Source organism: Nicotiana sylvestris, chromosome 7, assembly GCF_000393655.2.
Source record: "Nicotiana sylvestris chromosome 7, ASM39365v2, whole genome shotgun sequence".
NCBI lineage: Eukaryota > Viridiplantae > Streptophyta > Magnoliopsida > Solanales > Solanaceae > Nicotiana > Nicotiana sylvestris.
Window position 1 is genome coordinate 89,807,245 of NC_091063.1, and position 5,329 is coordinate 89,812,573.

The window sequence follows — 5,329 nt, forward strand, 5'->3', positions numbered from 1 at the left end:
TGATTATACAATTTCTTTTGGGCTAAAAAATGTTCAATTATATAAAACTAGATGAGTGGTGCCCGTGCTGTGCCCGGGCATATGCCCGATATTGTTAAGTTATTTGTCCAGCTTAAAGATTACCAAGAAAATTTAATGCTGAGACGTTTAGCAAGGTTGCTGACAAAGGAAGCGTTGTTACTGCATACTTTTTTTTTGGTGATAAGGGATTCAGATATTATCATAACAAAAAATTAATAGTCATTACAAAATATTCCTTATAACATTAAGGGTAGCTAAATTATCAAGTCTAACAAAAAAATTACCTCTTCTTAAACTGCTAAAACAACTGAACTAACAGATGGAGGAAACTGGATGACGAACAACGACATTAGGGTTGGTCTATTTGGATCCATCCTTGGACAAAAGATGTTCCACCATGTGTCCTTGCCTGAAGCTATGCCGCATTATCGGGCTCCCTAGGATTTACATTAACAATCTGCGGGCATCAACGATAGAGACATAAGTAGGTGTTGGATTTTCTAATAGTAATATTACCTCCGTTGATATCAATATAATTTCCAGCAGGGAAAAGTCAAATATGAATCACATAAAATTATAAAAAGAGTCCCAGATTAAGAAACATAAGCAAGATTCTACCCTTTTGGAGTGAAACAAACAAATAGAATGTTTTTTGAGAAAACAGTCAAACACAGGATCAAAAAGGAAAATATGGAAGACTACCTTGATAATTTGTGATTCTTTTTCTCGAAAAGGAAAATATGGAAGACTACCTTGATTATTTGTGATTCTTTTTCTCGAATAGCTTCTGATGTTTATCAATCAGCACTGAAGATGAGTAAAGCAGTGCAGACATGTACACGACAAGTGATTCTATATACGGTGGCAGGGACGCAAGTGAAATTATCCAAAAGGAAGCAGTTTTTTTCCGGGACCATGTCGCAGTGCCAGCAGCTCGTGAACAGTTGTTGCTTCATACTACAAACATCCATTGAGGAGCAAAATGTTTGTACAACATCAGTAAAAATCATGAAATATGTACTTGCAACATAGTAAACTTTTCCATACTCTATATCCTTCTTGAAAATTGATTATTCCACAAATCTTTGTTATTATAAATATTCTTTTGCAATAGTATTGAAAAAAAGGATTAGAACCTGCAGAGAGAGCTTAAGCAATACTAAAGCAGCAAACGCAGAATGTTTCTATTAGATAAACTATAATGTACAGCCCAAGTAATACACATAATTCTAATTCTTCAAAAAAATTAAACGAAAATAATATACATACTTGAGATATTATAAAATAACAATTTTAATGTGTAATTAATTCAATATTTCTGACTTTTGAGACAAAGGAACAGTGAACTATCAGAAGTTTTTCATCAGCTATAAAGATTGACAAAGAAAATGAATTACTTGGCAATGACTTCTCTACTCTAACTATGAAAATGATGTACTAAAAAACTACATTTATTGTTCACAGAGAGGAGGGATAAAATCTTGAAATAATTAAGAGGCTATATTGAATTTCAGAAACATTTGTAACTAACACATCTTTCCAATACAAACTGAAAAAGAGAAATCAAAGTTAGCTGCAAATTCTATTGCAAATAGGGGTGTTCAAGGTTCGGTTTGGATCGGTTATTTATCGGTTTTTTCTTAAATATAAGACATACACTACCAAACGCACATTTCGGCGATCACATTTTCAACGCAACACTATCAAATCAATTGCCCTTTGAGAAATCTATTATTTACCAAGATATATTGATGATAATTGAATCAAATAGTGATGAATAATTTAAGGACTCAATTAAAAATATATTATTTTTAACATGAAATAGATTCTTACACTTAACAAAAGAAAACTACCAATTAAACTAGAATGTAAAGGTAAAGAACTGTACTAAAAGTACAAATGATTAATATTTACTATAAAAATTTTAAAACTTTGTATAAAAATATACATATATATAGGTGTAATAATAAATTTAAAATGGCTACTCCTATATTCGGTTTGGTTCGGTTTTTTTAATTAAAATCAAAACCAAACCAAATTTGATCGGTTTTAAATTTCAAAACCAAAACCAAACCAAACCAAAAAGTATCGGTTTTTTTGGTCGGTTTGGTTTGGTTTTCGGTTTGATTCGGGTTTTCGGATTTTTATGAACACCCCTAATTGCAAAGATTAACTTGAGGCACCAATGCAAGCCCAATGCTTCTAATGCAATACAATCAATGTTAAGCTTTAAAAATATCTCACTACTGATAAAATTCTTTTCAAAATGTATAGTTTTATGTGATATCAAGTAGTTATGTCCAACCTCTTCAGTATTTACCGTCTTAAAATCCTATTTCTAAGATAAGATTGCATATTTTACTATTCATAATCTTCCTAACAACAGGACGAAATAGTGATTGTGTACTAAACTTGAAAAAAGACACGAGCGGCTAACAAAAAGCCGAGGGTGAGCTGCAGTAGGGCTTGCTTTACCTGCAAATATTTTCACAAACAGGATATTAAATTAGATCACAGAATGTTGAAAGACGGAAAAGAAAGTGGTTTCATCTAACATAGAAGAACCTACATATTTATGTCAAGTTTTTCCCCTCAAGCATAACAAAGAAAGTGGTTTCCATAATACTAACAAAGTTTTTGAAAAAAAAAAATTGAAATATATATTTACAGAAAGAATAACAAAGCGCAATTTGTTGTTGACCTTCATTTCATTCTCAATGGAGTTGTTTGCTCCAGTTTTTGTTTCATCTTTAACGATTTCAGTTGGTAACGCATATTTATTCTTTGGTGTATCAAAAGAGTCTTTCTTTCTTGCTGCCTTCACAAATGTCAGTAAACGTCTATGCTAGGAGAGAATGAAGAATGTTTTCTTTTTCAACACATGATAAAATATTCAATTCTCCAGACATTGTGGAAGAAATGCATGCTAATAATTTTTTAGCTTGGATTACGAACAGTTTGAGTAAGCAACTTTTTGGCAAAGACTCTTCTTGGAAAAAAATACTAAGCTTTTTGTAAGATCAATCATGTAATAGACATGTATAAATTGTTTAGTTCAAATAATCGCAGAATATTTTTACAGATTGAATTTGTATTTTGATTGAGGTTACCTTGTAAATTTCCTCTACAGTATGGGATAGAGTAGTATTTTTCTCCTTATTCTCTCACAATTATCTCAATTATTGAGCCGGAGGCATCTTGAAAATCAAGATCAAACCTGTAACAGTGTATGACTAAAACACTATGTTGATAAGAACAGAAGATTCTGGTAAAAATTTAGTATTATGTCTTCATCCACGGGAACAAGGATGAGAGATTCGAATTTTGATGCACTACTCATGGTGAAAGAGACAAGCATTTCTCCGTCTTCCATGATCTTGTCCATGGTAGAAAACACTAAACTTTTGAAGATTAATAATAAGAAAGAAACAAACACAATATATGTAGGAGCAGGGAGTAGTGTTATACCTTACATGTAGTTGCTACATTGTGGATAAGGTGGGTCAATCTGTATTGACGTTTTGAACCTTGTAGTCAATGATGTATCTACATTAATTAAGTACAAGAGATTACAAAATTACACTGCAACTTTGTATAAGATGGATTATTGTTTATTTTAGCTTACCATTATAGTTGAACCCCCAATATTTCTTGCAAGAATGACAGGATATTCTTTGAATTATTTCATGAGTTACTTCGTTGAACTTTAATAAATGCTTTTCTGGTATCTCGGTAAATAAAATATAAATATATTAAATCCAAAACTTACTCAATAAGTATCTTACTTTCTTTCAGATGCTTCTTCACTTGTCAACTTTAATTAGGATCAAGCTTATTCTACAACTAAAAAGACAATGAGTATACAAGCTGCACAAGAAGCAGGGTGGATAAATAGCTGCTATTGCACATTATAAATTATTTCTATTTCAAAAAGGTAAAAGAAAGGTACTTTATTTCCTTAAGCTAATTTTCAAATGTTAAGTTAATGCAACATCAATTTTCAACTAAGAAAAACATGCACATGTAAGAAGCCACTTACAAAGAAGACATTGAAATATACATTTGAAAGAGGGTATTTTATTAAAACTTTAGGAAGTTCTGCTATTTATATTATTGGTTTACGCTTATAGGATTAAGTTAATTTCTAAATGAAACTAACAAAACATAGTCATGAAACAACAAATGCATACAAAATGATCTCAGCTGATCTACGCTAACTCAAAAGATCCAAAAGAAAGAAAAATATTTTTAAACAAAAATTAGCATATAGTATTCCTCCAAATTAAATGAATAAAAAGTAACATAAACAAAAAAAATACGTAGTTGAAATAACATTAAACTTCATGACAAATCCAATTGAGAGCTAATCTGTGACAATCTAAAACATGCAAAATACAAAAACTTTTAAGGAGACAAATTAGCATTCATTCACCCAGAAACAACCAAAAACAAAAACCCGAATATTTTGATCGAAGCTGAAATAGAATAAAAAAATTTCAACCAACTGAGAGCTAATCTACTAATATCACATAAAATTAGCATTATTCCAAAATCGACCCCAAGAAAATAGAACAACAATAGGATTTTTTTATAGAATCCATAATGCTTGCAAGAGTCATGGAAGCAGAAGGCAAAAGAAAGATTTTTGGCTGCATTTGGTATCAATTTGATGGAGAATGATATGTGGATCTAGATTGAGAATGAAAAAAGAAAATAGTAAAATTAGAATGAGATAAGAATAGAAAAAGAATGAGCAAAGATGGCCGTACCAAGCTTCAATACATGAACGCCCACCGTTTGTTGCCGACGACGATAAAGACCCAAAGCTTCACTCAAATCTATTGCTTTTAGACTCTATCGTTACGATAGAGAGAAGTTGGAGGTGAAACGGACGCATGGAAGAAGAGGGTCTTGAGTTGAGACATGTAGAGTCGGTGATATGAAAGAGTGTGGAAGCCAGTTGTATCAGACAGTTAAATAGTGAGACACGTGTCACCAAGAGAGAAAATAGAAGAGCTGCAACTTTGAAATGACAAAATGCCCCTAAGAAATGATGGTATTACTGAACTACCCTTCGTCGTCCATGGGCACCTTCACTTATTGTATAGTTATAAATTCATATATAAGGTAGAGCATATACATATTTGGCGTTATTTAATTATACTTTAACTTTAAATTCATATATGATAAAACTTTAATAATTTGAAAGTCCTAATAAGGACCTCTTATTTAATTCAATTAAGGAACGGTATAATAAGTAATAAATCTTATTTATTTCAAACTCCTAAATATTAGCTAGAAGAATAAT

The 5,329-nt window shown here is 31.3% G+C and overlaps 1 long non-coding RNA gene across 12 annotated transcripts; it reads right to left on the reverse strand.

Annotated features, from left to right (window-relative positions):
* Window positions 1-254: 254 nt before the first annotated feature.
* On the reverse strand, window positions 255-4,970 carry LOC104240065 (uncharacterized). 12 transcript variants are annotated; one of them, XR_011400865.1, is made up of 7 exons: window positions 4,791-4,969; window positions 3,791-3,858; window positions 3,490-3,567; window positions 3,132-3,238; window positions 2,434-2,496; window positions 774-978; window positions 255-478 (listed from the first exon to the last, which is right to left on the reverse strand). It is a non-coding gene; the product is annotated as an uncharacterized lncRNA (long non-coding RNA). The 12 variants fall into 12 exon arrangements; XR_011400864.1 differs by having other exon boundaries at window positions 3,132-3,254; window positions 3,807-3,864; window positions 4,791-4,962; XR_011400860.1 differs by having other exon boundaries at window positions 3,807-3,864; window positions 4,791-4,960.
* Between the last annotated feature and the right edge of the window lie 359 nt (window positions 4,971-5,329).